The sequence below is a fragment of the Esox lucius genome, chromosome 10, assembly GCF_011004845.1.
Source record: "Esox lucius isolate fEsoLuc1 chromosome 10, fEsoLuc1.pri, whole genome shotgun sequence".
Lineage (NCBI taxonomy): Eukaryota > Metazoa > Chordata > Actinopteri > Esociformes > Esocidae > Esox > Esox lucius.
This window is the reverse complement of record NC_047578.1, coordinates 22,072,460-22,092,595: the sequence shown is the minus strand read 5'-3', so window position 1 is coordinate 22,092,595 and position 20,136 is coordinate 22,072,460. Positions and strand designations below refer to the sequence as shown.

The 20,136-nt window shown below is 45.7% G+C and overlaps 1 protein-coding gene across 30 annotated transcripts in view; it reads left to right on the top strand.

Moving 5' to 3' along the window:
* macf1a (microtubule actin crosslinking factor 1a) overlaps positions 1-20,136 on the top strand; it is a 217,766-nt gene that overhangs the window by 47,087 nt on the left and 150,543 nt on the right. The window lies entirely within an intron of this gene.

Sequence of the window (20,136 nt, the reverse complement as noted above, 5' to 3'; positions counted from 1 at the left end):
CTGGGCGGTGGTGTGGTGTCTACTACTGAATGCTCACCGTGAACTTGGTTAACTCTTGTTTCCATCTAGTCCTTACTCAAGATGGGGCACATGTTTATTAGGATTCCAAGGTAATTGGATTGAGCTCGTGTTAGCCGCTATCGTCACCAGATGCACGCAAGATGCCCAGCAGCTTCTCCATCTGAATTTATTGTTCACAAAGACGCTGTTCTATTTTCTGTCTCCCCTGCCTGTTTCTTCAGTTCCTTATGTTAGCCTGGAACTCTCTCCAATCGTTTTCTCTCTTCTCTTTTTATCCCTGGCGGAATAAACCCTATAAGGGGCAGCCAAAGGACTAAGACAACCCTTATTTCTGAAGCCAGACATTGTAGACGGTAATGCACAAAGCTAGACCTGTGGTTTATGAGGAACATATTTGTTGTTGCTTGTATGACACGGGGAAGGCTTTTTGTGCAACACACCATGTGACAGAATTTGGAACACTGGATTTGCCCATTCCCTTCACTGATGTGAGGAGTGCGACAATGTGTAAAATCTGATTGGGAATGTCAGACGATATGGAATTGAAAATGTAACACACCCGCAATCTTTTTCACTTCATTAATTGTAATGGTCATTGCACAGCAACTGATCCGCCTTCTTTTACTAAAAATATAAAATATTGGTTAATCCTGTCTTTCTTTTTATTGTTACCTTTTCCCCCCATTTTCTCACTCTTTTCCTTGCCAGTCCTTTGAATTTCTCTTCTTTCATTCTGTTCTCCTCGGTGTACTTTCCATCTCTCTCCATCTCTGTCTTCTGGGTGACCTACATTTAGGTGTGTCTTCAGATATCTGTTCCTTTCTTTCTCCCTCTCCCCCATCCCCCTTTTCATCGCTCCCCCATGGAAGAGACCAATGGCTGTGCACTGCAGGAACTGGTCAATATTCCCAGCCTTGTGGCAGTCTGTCATCGCTCGCTTTCTCTTGCTCCCTCTGCCGCACGAGTGTCCAAAGCGAACCCCTCACTACTCTCTCTCAGCTTTTTCTAGATGAATGCTTTTCGTTGTTTTATGCATTTCAGCTTGTGATTCTTCCACAATCCATGCTCTCCGTGTGTTGTCTCGTTACCAAAGCGGTTCCTTTTCCCTGTAAGTTGTTGTTTAGGACAGACATTATGAGATGGGGCCATGGGGAAGGCTTATAGTGTTTTGAAGACTCCGCCCCTGTACCACATGGGAGCAATCGATGGTGTCTGGCAACCGTGTTCTCTCGCCGTGTTTTATATGGGATGGGGGGTGGGGTCAGAACAGTAAGCACTGTGATTGGACATTCGTGTATTTGGTTAGTGCAACAATTGGGTCCCTGTGACAGTATCTGACAGCCATTTACACACACACGCACAAACACACAGACGCACTCTCCCTAATTCTCACTCTGGCACCCATCCAGTCTGTCGGAGTTTCAACGTCATTGCTGTTTTTCTTAAGTGTCCGTTACCTTGATCTGGGAAGTGACCAGTAGTTTGAGTTTAGCTGAAAGTCCATGGTCTTGTGTCGCATCAAATGTTTCTTTTCACTCTACTGCACTGCTGTGACAGACGATTAAGATTCCACATTAGTGGCTAGGTGTGTGTCCTCTCACTCACTCACGCAGCTAAATAATCACAGATAAGGGTCTTAAAAATAATTGGCCCCGAATTCTGTCTAAAAAGACCCTTATACGCCTGTAATATGCTGAAGAGAAACACTGATTAGCTGTATGTATATCCAGGAATGAGGAAACCACACAGAGTTAGATAGCATCTACAAAAACAAGCCTCTTTGTTCTTCCGCCTTACTTTCCCATCTCCATTTCAGATAATGGCACCCTAGGCATTTTCAGGCGTAACTCCCTATTCCCTTGCTACTAGTTTTGCAGAGATATTCTCTAAATCGATATGTTCAGAGAATGCAGTGGAAAATCACCACATTCAAACCTGAAACAGTGGAAAAAACGCTTAAAATGTCCTCTGCATATGTAGCCAGGAGGTTATACGACTGGCAAATACCCTGGTACAATACTGATGATAACAATGACCGCCCCCCAGTGTTGGCCGTGACCCTTCTCATGCTATCACGTGTTTTGTCCTGTGTCTCTGTTTGTATGCGCCATGCGTTCACTGTCTCCCCTGGCCCTTGTGTACAGTAGCCAGTCTTGTCAATGTCTAGCTCTTTCTCTTCCATGTTAATGCTGCTCCTCTTACTGTTGGGTCCCTCAACCAAAGGTAAGAACGTTAAACCACCAAATTACTCGTCCCCATTACAGATGACCTACTGTGGCATGATTCAGCCTCAACTTCTGTAATACGGTGTAGGTTGCCAAAGACGATGTAGTCACAGTTTTGAAAGAGGTCAGATCCTGTGGCGCTGCCACGCTTCAGTAAACGTGCTAAACAGAAACAACTCCGTGGAAGGCATGCTGTTGCCAAGGGATACCCCCTCAAAGCACCTCTGTGCCCTCCTGTGACAGGCTCTGGAGACCCAGTGGGGGAGGGGGAGGTTTGAGTTGCTGTGTTTGTGCTAATGTTATGTGTATGGCGGACAGGAAACGGGGGTGACTTTCAAAGGAGTAGTCACATGGAAACCTTTGTTTTTTTCGCATTTAATGGGACAGAAGAGAGAGGTGTGCGTGCGTGTGCGCGTGGCGATGTTATTGGATAGCGGAGAAGGCTTCAGAAAGGAGGCTGAAGACGATGAAACACGTAATGAGGGGAAATGTGTCTGCGTGTTTGTCTGTCCGCGCACGTGCGCTCAACAGTCCGCGCATGGAGGGGAGCCGCTGGTCCGTGCCTGTCTGTGATCCATTAACCCGACGGAGACGTTTCCTGATGGAGAGCAGCTTTGTACCTGGAGGCTTCACCCCTCCAAAGCTCCTCTTCCTCAACTTGCCTCACTTTACCTCTTTCTTCCTCCACCTCTCGTCCTTGCCCTTCGAAAGTGGGACAGTGTCAGTGTCAATCTAACCTCCAGTCAGAATTTTGGCAACTTGCATCTGCCTATATTCTCCCACACCCACTCAGTCGTCTACCGCCAAGCCCTTTTCACTCCTATTAAATTCACTGTCCACCCACTCTCACCCATTTCACCCATCTAGTTCGACTGCCTAGTTAGGTGTGTATATGCGTGTTCGTGCAGTATCGTTTGTGTCTGTGATTGGGAGGGATTGAGTCAATTGTCCAAAGCCAGATGGGTATACAGTGACCCTGCCCGATCTCTACTACATAGCTAATTACAGCTAATTGCTGTTGCCGTGCTGGGTGATATGTTGGCTGTTTTTTGGGATTGCCAAGGCTTCAGAACAACTGTTGTGAATTCTTTTGGGCATCTGAGATTTGTGTGACTGTTGTGCTTCTGTTTGGTTGAGGCGCTTGTTGTGTCTGGTTGAGCATTTCTGTTTTTTGTCTGGAAATCATACAGGAACCGCGAGGTCAAAGGTGACATGGATATATGACAAGCTCCCTACTAAGACGACTGAAGTTGAACGCCTTTATTCTAATCCACGTCTGAGTAGACTGAGTAACTATTGTGAGCTCTGTACTGGGCAAAGGCCTACTTCCTTTCTACTGCGCCTCATGACTGCCAGGCTTAAATAACTTAATATCTGAGACTGGGAGCTGCAAGATTGAGACCATTCCGCTCCTTTCATTAGCGTCAGTTACGTCAAGGCACAGAGATTGTTCCCCAACCCCCGTGTGTTGCCATGACAGCTGAGCGTGTTTACCCTTCCAGGTGCAATTCTGCGTTGAGTCTCTTGCGTTCAGTAGACAGTAGAAATGACTGAATTAGACCAACAGGTAATCGTTAACTTTAACATGTGTTTACCTTTGAATGGAGGAGGTCGAGAAGGCGAGGGAGAGTGAGTGAGACCGAAGGGAGAGTGAGTGAGACCGAAGGGAGAGTGAGTGAGACCGAAGGGAGAGTGAGTGAGACCGAAGGGAGAGTGCATCAGGAAGGGAGAATAGAAACAGACCCGGGTAGAGGGTTTCACAGCTTGAGAGGGAGGGTTTGTCAAGCCGCTCCAGTATGTTGATCCAGTAAGCTGAAAGTCAAGGAGCTGGCTGAGGGAGTCAAAGACCTCACTGTGGAAAAGTAATCCCAGTCATTCTCCAACATCAGGAGGCTTACAAACAGCTAGTCAGTAAACACGGAGTCACTGTAGTGTGCAGGAATATCTTATTTTTGTTCAGAGAATGCACCCCACCCAACACACACACACACACACACACACACACATGCGCACACAGACTGCCACTTGTTTGAATAATTCACAGCTGAATAAGTAATAAGGAGCCCTCCCATGTTTTCCCCCCATTTTGAAAAAACTCAGACACACACTCCGTCCGAGGCGGTAAGTGAAACACATGTCCCAGCTCTGTCATTGATATCACTTGTCTCATGGTCAAAGTCCAGTTCCTCTATCCGGCTCAGAGTGGTAGGCACACCATTTTGCTCGGAGCTGCTTCAGGTGGAGCCCACACACACACTGACGCAAGAAAAGGCTCCAAAAAGACGGCGACAAGTGGAACAAGAGACCTGGGATTACCTACACAATTAAGGATGGGTCTTTCCTGACCGCCGGGAATCCTCAGTTTCCCGATCAACTGCAGCCTCCCTATCTGTTTCTGTCTCGTGCTGTCTCACTTCATCCACATTTCTCTTTACTTTCTGTCTCTCACTTTGCCGCTGCTTCAATTCAACGCAGTGTCATCTTTCTGTACATCTTTCCCCCCCATTTCTCTCCATTTCCATACTTCTCTATTTTTTGTCCTCCCTTCTTTCCCCTTGTATTGAGATGAACTCAGCTGCTGCTTACAGACAGTACCTCCAGGATCTCAGTGAGAAAAAAGGTTGGTGTCCTTGTTGTTTCATCTCCTATGGCCAATAGTAAAACTGAGAACTGTGTACATTTCTCGTTTGGTTTGTGTTGATATTTTATTAGGGTATAAAGACAGTGTGCAATTCTTGCCGAGGGGTTAGGACTTGAATAAGGAGGTAACACATTGTCCTTGGTTCTTGTATTGAGCCTTTTTCTGTAGGTTGTTTTGGTGGTGAAGTTGACATGAAAGTGTTGGAGTGCGTTCTCTGATTACTCGGTTAGCTGTAGTAGTAGGATGAGGGCTTGTCATCTGATTAGCTCACTTCATTAACCGTCCACACAGAGATCTAGATTGTTGTTAAGTCGTTTAAAGAAAGAAAAATCATTTGTAAAAAAAAATCTCAATCAGCACAAAATCATTAATTAGCATCCGTTGCTAATTTCCCTCACGGTTAGGCTTCTCTAGACTGTGACTGTTCTTTGTGTTATCTGACTGACACTTGTTCCATGTGGATGGGTGCTACAGGACAGGCGGTGTCTAGTGACACAGCAAGAGGCAGGGATGCTGCAGCTGTCATTGGAGCTAGTATATATTAGCCTAGCCTGGCCCAGCCTAACTCAGCCCAGCACAATGCCAAAGTCAACTGACCCCTGTGTGGAGACGTTGAAGTTGTCCATAAACCCTGTGACACTAGCTGCTGCCATTTGTCTGGTGACACGGAAAAAGGCAGATGTGCTGTCTTTGGGGCAGCTGTCATAGTTACCAAGCCCCTGACAGGCCAAAGTCAACTATCCCTGAGGAGAGTACATTGAAGTTACCAATTTAAGTTATGCCCCCCCCCCACCCCCTCCGCCCACAAAGGAAACGATTTAGTTCATCCTCGTCAAGTATGTGTCTTTTACGCCTAGGGGAAACTTCTAAGGCAGGCTTCAAGTGTTTTTGCCGTCAGACTTCTTTGTTGGTCTTAAGGGGTCTTTTGAGGTGTCAGTCTCGAGGCTGAATTTAAATGACAGCGGAGCGCCTTCCTCATTGTTTGCGACACGGGAGCCGCTGTGCACCTGCTAGTTGTGTTGTGTCTTCATGTCCAGCTGGACCTGGACCTGATCTGTTGTTTTGCATCCAATGATTTATAAAAGACATGAGTAGGAAGTCCAAATTGGTTAAACTGAAGCCTTGTGTATACTGTTGGCAAATAAGCAACATGAGTAAACCATTAGCAATGTGACACATTTGGAGTAATTTCATTTAAGTTTACATTTGAGTAATTTCATTTAAGGTTACATTTGAGTAATTTCATTTAAGGTTACATTTGAGTAATTTCATTTAAGTTTACATTTGCCCCCAATGTCTTTTACTGTACTGAACAGTGTGAGACCTCTGGTCCAGTGTCAGCTGTCATATGAAACAAAAGGTTGGTTTAATAGTCTCTCCAGATGTTTGAATGTATTCAGGCTTGTTTCTACATTGTTTAGTCATGATTTGTTTAAAGGGAGTAGCTTTCGTGTCTTATCTGCTCACTCGCTCGCTCTCTCTCTGCCTGGCCGCTGGGTCACATGATTGTAACCTGCAGACCTGGTTTAGGCTGTGTGCTTGGTCTGTGCACATTGTGTGTGTGTGTGTGTGTGTGCGTAGTACTAATTTGCAGTATATATGATGCAAAAGCGGTGTCACTGTCTGCTCGTTGTCTGTCTGTCCGTGAAATGTGACACGTCTCATATAGCTGCTGACTGCTATCTGCTCTCCCAACAAATAGTGTTTTCCATCTCTCCCTCACTGGCTTTGTCTTGAAGGAGAATTGTCCTCGTTTTAGCCTGTTCATTGAAACTGGCATGATGTGTAATTAAATCACCCATCACGGGGTAACCATTTGCTCCGATTGCTTTATTTACACCACACCGCCCTGGAGCTTTTGATTTTATGAAGGAGGGGTTGAATCATCCATGCCCCATTGTAATTGGGACACAGGAGTCCTTTGTGTGGTCCCAACAGTTACCTTGTATATGGACCATGAGTAAAATAAGCTGCAAGGTCAAAAGTGATCCTTGTTTGTCTCTATAATCCAACTGTATTGGCTTTTTGGATTGTTTTAACACAACACTTAGGTTTTAGACTTCAATTCTAATAGTTTGTGTTTTCTGTAATGTATATGTGCTGTTTGAAGATACAATGTTTCATTGCCTCTGGAAACCTTTGGCTTGTTTTTTCATGTCTGTACAACAATTATCTGTGTGCGCACGGACCGGAGCAATGTGTTTAAGTTAATCGTGTGGTTTTGATGTGAAACCACCTGTGAGACACGATGAGACAGCTGGGAGGTGAATGTGGAAGTGTGTGGTTAGCGTCTGTGGAGTGCACAGCAGGTATGCGCAGTCATGTATGTTGGTCTGTCACCTGTGTGGTCACCTGGGCTTGACTTGTCATCTCCCCCGCCTCTCTGTCACTGTAAGCCACTAACCCTGATTATCCTCAACGATCCCCCTCAACACTAGCAGCACATATGCTATTACACAAGTCATCTCATGTCCAGTCACACCCACACACAGATAAATGCTTACATTTAAATTAGTCTTTAAAATCCTTTTAGGTTTTAGTAATTCAGCGTAAGTGCATACCCTGAGGAGATATTAGGTTTAACTGTATTGCTGAAAGACAGAACAACACATTTCTGCTTTTCGGCTTTGGGATTCAGTCCAAGAAACTTTCAGGTACTGGACTGATGCTCTTCCTGATAGGGTGTTTGCCACCCTAGTCCCAACTAGATTTTATCACTCCCTAACTCACTCCCTAACACACACATACACACACACACACACACACAAAAAAACATTCCTCCCAGTATTACAAACCTGGATGCCTTACTTCATACAAGGCCTGTTGTATTAACGTCAAACAGACCGCATATTTCTGAAAAGGTGCTGGCAAGTCTCCTCTAAGATTAGTCTTGAAATCGTCCGACCATCAAGGTGAGTTCCAGTGCCATTTCAGATGTTGTTTGGTTCTGAAGACAACAATAGAACCCGAAGACGTCTAAGGGACATATCCCTCAATCTCATTAAAGGGACTCCGTCTCTAGAAAGTCCTTAATGACTTTCTATCACCTGTTGATACAGACAGACTAACTACAAACCTTCCTACAGATAATGCTTCTCATAGTGCTGCTTAACAGGAGTGTTGGGGAAAAACAAACACCTATTTCTTCAGCTGCAAAGGTACATATTGATGTTAATTGTCTGTGAGGTGTTTGTACAAAGTGACACCATATCAGCTGGTCAGAAGAAAACTGTCCATATGTGTTCACTATTTGTGCAGAGCCAAACCTGTCATCATTGAGTCTGACTGGATATGGACTGACACTTTAGAAATGCTTTTACAACACAGTTGGACACTTGAATTACTTGCTCCTCTTAAATTATTATTCAAACAGGCATGTAAGTTGCCGTTTGTTTAATTTGCATTGGGGTCTCTCAAGGGTCAATGCTGGGGCAAGTAGACATTCTGCAACTAATCTCAATGGTCCTTTTCCTTAACCTATTTGAACAATAAGCACAATGAGTCTTCCCAAGGCAGTTGTTATAGATTGTTGTTTAACATTGCAAATTGTATGAGTTGTTGTTTTTTTGCCCTTATATCAAGGAAGTCCCCTAGGTTGGGGAAGCTAGCTGCCCACACTGTTTATTATAGGTACACCTTTAATGTCAGTGATGTCCTTTATTGTGGACTGAATGAGGTTGGGAGAAGAAATTATCTAACCCTGCGTTAGTTATGCCTGTATGCAGAATCAGAATATTTCTGTCAATTTCCATTTGCAAGTGTCAATACAGTCCTAATGTCTGCAGTTTTGAGACAAGATGTTTTGACAGGCTGATTTGAGGTCAGTTGTTTGGAGAGAGAGACCGACCCTGGCGTTTATTGGAGTACCAGTCAACCAGATGTGAGGGCTAAGATAAGTGTTAGAAAACGATATCTGCATCGCGCTGCCTGGGTGTGTCACCTTGAGATAGGCTAATGGCGGACTTGACCCGAGTAAACAAGGCTAGCAGAGTGTAACCCCACTGACACCCCCAAAAGCACAGGAATGAGTTTGCAGGCCAACAGCGCCCCCTGTGGTAGTATTTGGTTAGAGTGGCTCTATTTTGCATTACCAGGAAGGTGTGTACACTATGATGTGTTAGCTTACCTGGATACATTCCAGTTGTGCCACAGTGGTAATTTTATCTCTGTTTAATCCAGACTTTGAGGTCTCACTGCTGTTTGGAACTCTGCTGAATCTAACTTAGAGTGTTTTTACACTATGGTAGTTTATTTAGGTGAAGGAGACTTGTTGACAGATTTCCCCGGCTATTCTATTTTTATAGTGTAAAGGGGTGACAATGTCAATAGTAGCATTTCACTTTCCGAGGTAATGTAGGACACATTTTAGACAGTCCCTGAGGCTACTGAGGATGATGTTGTATTAATGGTTTAAGCTTATGTTTAAAAAAAATAATTCCTACAAATTTGAGGTTGGTGCCTGAGAAATTGCCCATTTAAACTTTCTTGCCTTTCTGTTTAACAGTTTACATTGACTTGTGAACTCCTCATACTCTTTCATATCGCTCTCTTTTTTTTTTTTTTTTTTTCACCTCCTGTTTGTTACTAACTCTGGTCCCCTCTCCACAGATGAGAGGCGGCTCTCTAATCACCCGGAACAGTGAGGCTAATTATGGGCTGTTCGCGCGCAAACTCGTCTACAGTGGAAAGATTTATTGTATGAACTGCCCGACCATGTGGCAATGGCTTTGGGTGTGGGCGAGAGGGGAGAGGGTGGAGGGACCGACACAAGGGACTAAAGTGCGTACCGCAACAAAGAGGGAGATGGGCTAAAGGAGTGGGAGAGGAAGATGTAGCATGATGGGTTTAAAAAACAAAAACGAGAGAGAATCGAGTGGGCGAGCGCAGCACAATGGGAATAATTCCAAAGATCCAGGGTAGTGGAGGCCTGCAGGAAGATGGGAGTTCAGATGAATGATATATAGATCATATAGATCAAAGAGTGGGAAGAGGAAGTGGTACGGCGCTGACACCTTGATCCTGCTCTGTCAGCCTCAACACGACATGCGTTCCCCAGCTGACTCTGAGTCAGGCTGACGCTCCCCGTCACACGCTTTCGTCCCACACTCTGTCCCTCCCCTTTTCTTTCATGCGTTCGTAGATTCAACCCTTCGCCCAGTGTCGACGTCCTCCTCAGCCCTTTTCCTCTTTTCGTAGTGGTTTCACATGCCGGTTTCCCTTCAAGTGTCTTGCTGGTGTTGTTCGCTGGAGTTCCCCTCAGTGCGGTTTATAGTAATTCAGGATGGTCTGTCCAGTTTCTGTGTTATTTTTTTCTTCTTCTTCATATCGGTTGTTTTCAGTTGAGTTTATCTCTGTTCAGTTCATTGTATCAATATGTTCTACTGAAGGTCGATATTTTAATGTCAGTACACTTTTTAGTCAGTTCAAGTCAGTTCATTTAAATCTATAAATCACATGTTTACTTTAGCATTGTTCAGAGCAGCATATCCCAGTTTTTCAGTTTAGGGGTTTTGTTGTAGTCGACTGCATCTCCCGGTTACCTGAGTCTGATGCCCAGTGAATGTCCGGAATGCAAGTCACTCTAATGCAATTCTGTTCGGCTGAATGCAGCCTGGTTCAACGCCATCCCAAATCCTATTCACTGTGCTTTATTGACCTGAAGGACAGCACATCATTCTGTGCATGTGACGCAGTTATAGTGAATGAACACAGACTTGCGCGCGCGCACGCACACACACACTCACATTCTGTGCCCCACGCTTATTTGCTGACAGAGTTAATAATGTCAACATTCCCAGTGTGAATTAAAGTTCCATCATGGGCCGTAAAACACCTTATCTCACCCACTGCACTGTGCTCTCTGTCAGCTGTGGTGGTCCATGGAAAGTTCAATGAGGCAAAGTTCAATAAACTGGAGAAGATTCTAGGGCAGTAATGTTCAGCAGTGACACTGATTCTCTTAAAGGGCCATGGTAGCAACAGTACCATGGCGAGCTATGTTACTGCTACAGCTTTATGAGCTCACCCAGATCTTACGAGCTCCCTCTTCTATGTAAGTACCTTGTGTAATCCGGTCACAACCGTGTCATGCTATCGTTGCACCCCTGAGCAAGGCACTTCATCCTTATTTATTTCTGTACTCTGGACGAGAGCATCCGCGAAGTGACTCCAACGCTTCAATGTGAAACCTGCTTCCTGTTTCCTTCCTGTTCCCCTCTGACTGTTGGTCTTTTGCCTCCACCTGCAGGGATGCACTCCGCAGCGTGTGAAATGTAGCATCACAATTTTATAGGCTGTTTTGTAGCAACGTTTTGTAGGCTGTCAGTGCTACGTTTTGAATGAACGAGACAGAGAGAGGGAGAAATGGAGAACGGTTTTGGGACGACTTTTGACGTAATTTTGGCATTTTTATTGTGTACCTTGCAACTGGACAAAGTGGGAAAGAGAGCTGTGTGTAGCTTTGACAGCGTGGACAGAATGCTGTATACCCAGTTAATTAGTCTGCGTCCATTGGCAGTTGTGTGTTTTGGGTATGCGTGGCATGTTGTTGCGTGCAGGCTTGTATGTTTGCCCTGTCAGCGAGGGTGGTAGAATTGGAGCCCACTCATTAGGAGGCGGGATGGATCGAGGGGCCTCCAGTTTGTTTCTTCCCACTTCTCTTGTCCCTGGCCCCAGTGTCTTACCATGCTTTCTCTCTCACTCTCCAGTCACTCTTTCACCCCTTCTCTCATTCATTTACACTCCCTTTTCTCACACCCTCTCCCACTCATCTTGTCAGTCTCTCCCTCCTCTCCCCAGTGTTGATGCTGGGCCTCAAAGGTGTTGACATGACATAAGGACTTGAGGCCAATGGGAGGGCTGTGTACTTAGCAAACAATCAATAGGAGACTTTGGCACAAACTCTCAGGCACAATTAACTCTTTTTTTTTTTTTTTAGCACAGTCCACTCTCTTTCTTTCTGTCTTTCTCCCTATACCTGCCTGTTTCTGTGCTCCGCTAGTGCATTATTCCTTGTTTATGTCCTTCTTTCTTTGTTTCTTCTATTATTTATTTTCTTCTTTCTTTACTTTTTCTGTTATTCCTTACTGTCTTTCCCTCATTTTATAAATGTTCTCTATTCTCCTGTTCTCACCTGTCTTCCTAAGTTAGGTCTTTGAAAAACATGTTCTGAACACAACAGTTATAAAACAATACTGGCCTTTTCATCCTCTCTCAGTCTGTCCCAGACTTCTCTCTCTTCCCATGGTCACTTCTTAACCTCTCTTCATCTGCTCGTCTTCTCTCCCATTTCCCCCAGTTTGTTCCATTTCTCCTGTCTCCCATGGTTAGCTCGCTCCATAGAAGCCCCCGACCCTCGTCCGGCCTCTCTAGCTGGTTCAGAACCAAACCCCTTAACAAGCTTGTTAAAACGGGATTACCTCTCCTTAACGAACCCCCCCCCCCCCCCCCCCCGAGTCAATGCGGTAATTAACCCAGCGATTGATCATTTTCCTGCAGAACACATTCAGAGAGAGTTCACATTCTTCATTCTTGACCCCCCCCCTGCTGCTCCCACTTTCTCCAACTCCTCCTCCTCTGAGGCCATCCTGGGATGTCCGTTGTCGTTCGTTCCGTCACATAGAACTGTTTGGTGTTTAAACCGACGTGTAATGTATACTTCGCACTGACAAAGTAATCGACGGTGACACATGAGAACGTTCACCCTCCCCTGTACTGATAATGAACTCATTCTCCTGTCCCCTCGTTGGAGGGTCAGTCTTGGCCCTCATCTTCCAGCTCTCCGCATTGGCGTGACTGAGTGACTGCGACCTCAATGAGCACAAAACGCCAACCCGTCTGCTCTCTGACTCTCCCGTCTGAAACAACCGAGATGAGCACTAGCTTACTCATTAATAACGTGGAGTAACTAACTCCTTAAACGCTTTTAATTCCACCTGACTGACGTACACATTGTCGAGTGTTGAACAATGCGGCCAACCAGTTGCTTTAATAAAACAAAAGTCAAAATGAGTCAAAAGGAATCCCTGAAGCCCAGTCTGTTCTGTTGGGTCAGGTTTGCTGCTAAACTCAATGGCCGTGAAACAACTTAGGAAGAACTGATTGTAAATCAGCCAATTGGGTGGACCGGAGATACTGCGGACATATATTGTGTAATATACCACCCTCTGAGGTCCTGGCAGGCCATAATTACAGCTTTTAGGGGGTCGGGTCAAGTGCCTGACTAGAAAGGGGCAGGGGCGGGGGCCTAGTTGAGGAGTTACCATGGTGACAGGGAACAGCTGGGCTGTAACGAAAGCCTGTGTTACTGCGGTTATCTCTGATGTGGCCCTGTGTTTTTGTGCTCTTCACATTCCTCTTTACTTTCCTTTTCTTTCATTCACCCTTTTCTTGTCCGGCCTCGTCTTTTCCCATCCCCTCATCCTCTGACCTTATCCCCTGAAGGTTTTCACACTCCCTCTCTGTTTTTCTTTCTCGTCTTTCACAACCCCTCCATTCTGTTTTTCTCCCTCCTCCTCTCTCTCACCCCTCGTAGCCCTCTGGCCTCTCCCCCCTCCCCTCTCCTTTCTCTCTCGCCCTCCACTCATTAACCTGCGGTTAAGTAAGGGTTTGAAAACAAACGTTTTGGACAAGGAGCCGACAGCTCCCGCTTGTTCTCACGATGTTATAAATCTCTGTCTCCTCCCCTTGTTCCCACCGTCCGTAGAGACTGTGTGCCGCCTCCCTCCCTCTCGCTCCCTCCTCCTCCCCTCCTCTCTGTCCCCAGTGACCGTACTACTGCAGTGGACAGCATTGACTTTAAGGTGTTGCTTTGAAAATTGCTGAGGAATTGTTCCGGGCTTGAGTCTGGGCAGGTGCTGATATACCATTAGTCTCACTGGTCTCACACGCACGCACGCCGTTCTGAACTCGGACATGACACACGCACACACTATGATTGATACACGTGTGCGCGCACTAATTGACATCCGCGAGCACCCTGTGACTGATTCACACCGACACGCTATGATTAACTCTGACGTAAACTCACTAACGAGGACAGACTCACGCCGTCACACAAACATGACCCCTGACCTAAGGGGTGGTCCCTGACCTGCCGCTCGGCGCTCCGGGAGGGGCTCCTCTGCCCCCTGTTTTGGCACTGCGCTGTCAGAATGCATGCAGGTGTGTGAGAGGAATGGGTCAGCGGGCAGCCTGCTTTCAACCAAGGTAAAACTGACCTGGCTTTCTCTGAAGTGCTAAGGGCCGAATCTCTCCGCTCGTCTTGACCCCGCTCGTCTTGACCCCGCTCGTCTTGACCCCGCTCGTCTTGACCCCGCTCGTCTTGACCCCGCTCGTCTTGACCCCGCTCGTCTTGACCCCGCTCGTCTTGACCCCGCTCGTCTTGACCCCGCTCGTCTTGACCCCGCTCGTCTTGACCCCGCTCGTCTTGACCTGTTTGGACAGGCCCTTTCAGCCGCTGTACGCTTCGTCTCACCGCTGTTTTCCTCTATTCTGCCACACTCCTGCCAGTCAGATATGCCTCTGTTATGACTACACACACAGGCTGTTATGACTGGGCCTCATTTGACTTCTCCACCTGGTTGAACAGCAGCAGGGTCCTGTTCAGTCGGGACGTAAACGGACCACAACCTAATGAAACAGGGATGGGGGGGATTACCCGGGCTTGTCCAATAAGAAGTACCCATTTTCGTTATCCATGGCAACGCCGTTTTGAAATGTTTGTGCCCTAATGAATGTGCGTTTTATCCCAAGCGATTTTCCTGCTCTTTTGACCTTCAAGCCAAGTCCATAATGGTCTACTGGGTTTACTCATGAGATGATTAGTTTGTCTCCTCGGTTCAGATTAACTGTACTAGAGAGCGGTCCGTCTGGAGATCACAGCGGAACCGAAGGACTGTTTCCTGTAAACCAGACCGCCTGGCTCTGTTTTGTGTGTAAGAACCTTGCTGACCCTTTTGCTGCCTCTTATAGCAACTAAGTGTATGGGTCTCTGTCTTTCTCTAGTGGCTCTCCTCTTGTGCGTGGCCTGTGTTTTCCCCAGGCGCTAAGGTTTTTTCTGCGTCAGAATTGGTGAAGGGGAGGGGGGCAGGTGAATAGCTCATTCTCCTTTGGTACTCCAGCGATGGGTCCTGTTCATTATAAATCAGTGTTAGAATTTAGATTTTTCATGCATTGGGGGTTTACTCCTCGCCTTGCTATCACTGCCTATTCTCACTATTTTTTCCATCTGTCTGTCTCATATCCTTGTCCTCTGCAGTGGCACTCTTAGCCTTGTTGGTTGAATTGTGTTTTACGGCTATTCTTTTCTTCTGGTCCACTAGGTTCATTAAATAGGTGTTTATAGTGCTATCCAAGCCAAATATTTGGAACGTCAACAGAAAGAGCAATGGAACATTAATTGCTATTCGTAACCAAGCCTTACTCATACTGTCCGTAGCTTCTACTAGCAGCTCTGGGTGGAGGTTGCGGTTATAGGCACAGATCCGTAATCACTTTACCTTTCCCAAATCCTAACCATAAACCCTTAGGACCTCAAACCTCTAAACTGTCTGGAGAACAACAAGCACGTCTTGCGTTCCATTTCGTCTATTCATTTCTGTTTTCCCCCGTGTGTCCTCCACAGCCCAACTCACTGCCCTTGTGTACATTTGAATTGCAGCCAATGGGCAGCCCCATATCTCCTGTCTCTTAATGGCACCTCAGGGTCTGCTCCGTCTCAACGGAGGACGGTTGTCGACAAGCCTTAAGTTACTCTGTCAAAGCAGGCTCCTTCATTGCACCGGGCCGTCAAGCGCCTGGCTGATTTAGAAAAGCCTCCCTGTTGTCCTGGTAGTGGGCTAATCTCATCCGCTGTATCTCAGTGTTGCATGTCAGCAGTGGACGTGAATTTCTGAATTTGCTATACGCTGTTCTTCTGTTGCGCATACCGCTGTATGCGCTATCCCAATTCTAGTGCCAGTATGTTTGCCAGGAGGTAGGTTGTGCTGATTTGTTGGTGCGTTGATGTCATTGAACCATGTCACAACCTGTGAAAAACAAGGATGTCATAGCTGTGCGCCGATATTAGCATGTATGCTTGCCGTTTTATGCAGGGAATGATGCAACCAAGAATGTAATTTTGCTTTGCTCATAGAAATAGCATACAATGGGCATCCATATTTGAGAAAATGATATTTTATTTTCAACGATGGTCATAGTCCTTTAATAGCTCGCTGATCTGTCTGTTAACCTCCTTTGCCAGGATAGTAGGTTAGTCTCTTTTAAATTCAATGACCTGATCTTTTGTTTTGGCTCTTTTGAGGTCCAGGAAGTTCTGGTTACGCCGGAGTGAAAACCTGTCCATTTGAACCTCGAGGTGCCCCTCTGAGTTGCTTACTGTCTACATAATTACTGTGTTATCTGAGTACTTAATGAACATTATCTGTGGCTCGGAGCTCCGGCAGTCATCAGTTTGCAGAGTAAATGACACAAGCCAGATGACGGAGCCTTGTGGTGATCCTGTGTAGATGGTTCTGATAAAGCTGCTGTGTTTGTGCGTGTGTGCGTGTGTGTGTGTGTGTGTTAGAGTCTGTATCCGCCTTAAAAGGCAACTTGGTGTGTGAAAAACTGTTGAACTCTTTTCTCTGTTTGAAAACAGACAGCCAGGGTGCGTTTAGTGGTTGGTGAATGACTAATGAATAACTCCCCTTGGCGGATGCTGCTGTGTACAGAGTAGGTTTAGCGGCTTCTGCTACCCACTCCTATGTAGAGTTTAGTGTGTCATTTTCACAGGTGAATCTTTTGGAGGGAGGCAGTAGAGTTTGAAAGGAACATCTCTCTTGAAGCCAGATATTTAATTGTTCCCTATTTCTCAGAAATGTTGAATTATGTGGGGGGGGGGTGATTGGCATTTAGAGCAGTTTAGACATGTTATTTTAGTAGGGGGTCTTTTACAACTGATCCGTGTGCAATTTTTGTTTGTGTAACCATGATTGGTAGAGTACTGGAAAACAAAGACATAAAATAAGGCTGAGTGGGTATAACTGCAAGACTTACTGTCCCTGTCTGGGCCCATGTACACTCTGTGAAAAGAACCATGTCGCCCCCTAACTGTAAGACACGGTATTACAGGAACCTCAGTCATTTCACTGAGGCAATGGAGATGGAACAAGGTTATTAGCTATGAACACGGCCTTAGTTTCTGTGCTATTATTCCCTCATGTGTCCGAAGCATTCTTCTACTAACCTGCAGGCTACACTCCTTCAGCTACTGTACTGACATGTAATGAAACGTTCTTCCAATCCTGAAGAGTAGTGGTATTCAGCTGAAGCCCCTAACTAATTTTTGTCCAATCCTCTGACTGCCTTCCAGCCTAATATCCTGCCCACCCCCCCAGGCTTCTGAAAATGCAAGCTGGCTCACTGAGTGGTATGGAGCAGGGAAAGACCCCGGCTGGCTCAGTTTCCTTTACAGGAAGTGTTTGTGCTCATGGGAGCAACGCAGGGGTCACTGGGGTCACCGGACCACTGTGGGGGCGCCCGGCTCCATGACCGCGATGTGTCTGGCACAAGCAGCTTTTGAATGGATTGGGCAAAATTACTAGTATGACTCCAGTTTAAGTGCTGCCCCCCCATTTGTGTGTTCTGGAGTAATATGTGGGATTCAACATAAGCAACATGGCCATTTGTATCCAGGTAAATATCGCTGAGGTTTTTTTAGCAATGACCTGTGCGCAATTAGAGTTAACTGCCTTCCCTAGAAAAACAGAGTTTAAAGTCTTGTCGGCTTGTGGGATTCGATCCAGCAGTCGTTCGTGTGCCATTTCACAAGAATTTCATTGTTCAGAAGGACTCTGTGTTATTTGGCGCCTTTGATAAATAAAGGCCTTTGACTTTACGTGTCTGGTGCTCCAAACGCTCGGCCAGCCTGCCGCCCCGACACCGCTGACATCTGGTGCGTGTATCGTATTGCCGCTCAGACAAAGTGTTTTTCCGAGTTGCATTTCAAGGTCTAGTTTGACCCCTAGCTATGGTCAGGAAGGATGACCGTGACGGGGGAAAGGAAAAACAGCGACGTGTCGAGGCCAGTCGATTCACGGCCCTGTTGTTGCTCTCGGCCTTGGTGCCTCTCGCCATCGTTTCCTGTGGGTTCTTTTTCAGATGCAAATGCGTTTTGAGAGGGAGGGGGGCGGAGAGGTACGAGGCAAGGAGGAACTTCCACGTCTTCTGTCCGAGCTGTGTAGTTTTGTTAAGCATGTCGTGCTTAACTGTGCGTGCGTGTGCAGGAGTTAATCCTGGCAACCAGGAGTTCCCACAAGTGTAATAACCCACGGCAAATCCGGCAAAGTTTTGCCGGCCGTCACTTACATAGTAAAACGAGGGGGGAAGGTGTGTGCGTGTGTGTGTACAGTGTCATCTGGGTCCAATGGGTTTCTGCAGAGGCAATGCTAATTTTTCAGCTAATAGATGTAGCCTTCGGTTTGTGTTTTTGTGTCAAGGTGACCTTTTGTGAGCTTCCTGTCTGAATTGAGGGATAATGGAGAGGGAATGAAGGAGATGGGGGAAGGAACTGATAATGTTGGAAATGTTCCATTTACATTGACCTTTTTGTGGTGCAAAGTGAGTGTGCCCATTTTCTTACTGGTCCCCTGTGGGATTCGAACCCACCTCCCTGGTGTCGCAGGAGCCGCGATCTGTCAACTGAGCAATGCGGGATGGACGTGCGAACTGCGATGACTGTCATGACAGTGGAGTGTGTTTGTGTGAGATTTTTACAGAATGAATAGGGTCATTCATAGCCCAACACAAACAGCCATTAGAGCTCAGCCTTACAATAACACACACATGGACACACTCACTCTCTCTCTCTGTCCCTCTCTCTCTGTCTCTCTCTCTGTCTCTCTCTCTGTCCCTCTCTCTCTGTCCCGCTCTCTCTTTGTTTCTTTCTCAACCCCCCCTTTATTTCTTCTCACTCTTCTTTCTTCTCTAAAGACATCTATAGCCCCATCGTTCTTCCTGTCTTTCAATTCTCTATTCTTTATTTCTCTCCATCTCAGTCACTCTGCATTCATGGTGTCTTTGTCCAATGAGTCAGTCTCACCTTGTGTGTGTGAGACATACTATGTGTGTGTGTGTTTCTACAAAAACACACATTGCGTTGAACATTTCCACTTCCCTTGGATGACCTTTGAAAACAGACTCAGGCCCTGACCTCCAGTGTTTAGCACATTGTCCACCCCACACTTGTTCGCTTAACGTGTATCAATTATTTGTGTGGGGGCTTCTGACCTCAGCATATTTGTATATTTGTTTGTGTGAAATGTGTCTTAATCCTCACAAAATCAACAAACAATTTGAGCAGGTTTGTCATTGGATCTAGATCCCTCAGAAATTATGGAAAACTGTATTGCACTCACAGTCAAGCCAAGACACAAGATGAAGACTTTCCAGTTTTGCGGATCTGGTTAAACCTAATCCTGGAGAAAAAAAATAAAGCTCAATTAAAATATTGGTATTAAACTCTGTCTTTTTTTAAATCCAGAACTAGGCTTAATCTGTGTCTGTAGAACCGATCCTAAATTCCGTAATTGTATAGAATCGCTTTGTGTAGGGTATCATAATATTACAAATGTTTTCATATTATGATGTGGTTTTGTCTGTTTAATGCTTGAATTATTCTCCCTCTAATTTGTGTCCGGCTTAGCAGTGCAAGTTGACCCTTCTAGAAATTCAGGATGTCTTGCACAGATCACTTTGATAATCTTCACTAAGTTCTATTTTTAAGTGGAAGATGTTCTGATGGCTCTTAATGATTATTGTTGAATAGTAACAAATTGTAATGTACTGAAAATTGTAAGTGTAGCATGTCACACACTTTTTGTGTGTGTTTGTGTTTTCTGTCTGTCAAACTAGAATTTAAGTGCTTTTGTGTGTTAGTGTTGTGTGTTTGGTTGCTTTGTGTGCCTTCACAGACACCTTGGTCTCTTCTGCCCCATAGTGGTGGTTTCACAGTTATAACCACAGATTTGTTGCTGTTACTAAAAAGTTGGCAATTTCCCCTTTCAGGCCATCTTTGAATATAGTTTTCAGTCTCTCACTTTCTATAAACCTCACTTAGGCTGTCGTGTTAGGTTTTGAAGCATAAAATGCCTTATATGGGGTTTCTCAGCTTCTGTGATTGGCGGATTGGCTATGAAGAGAGAGAAAGGTGGGTAATGGACCTGAAAGTTGCAGGCATGTGACAGTCATTATGGAAAACCACAAGTTAAA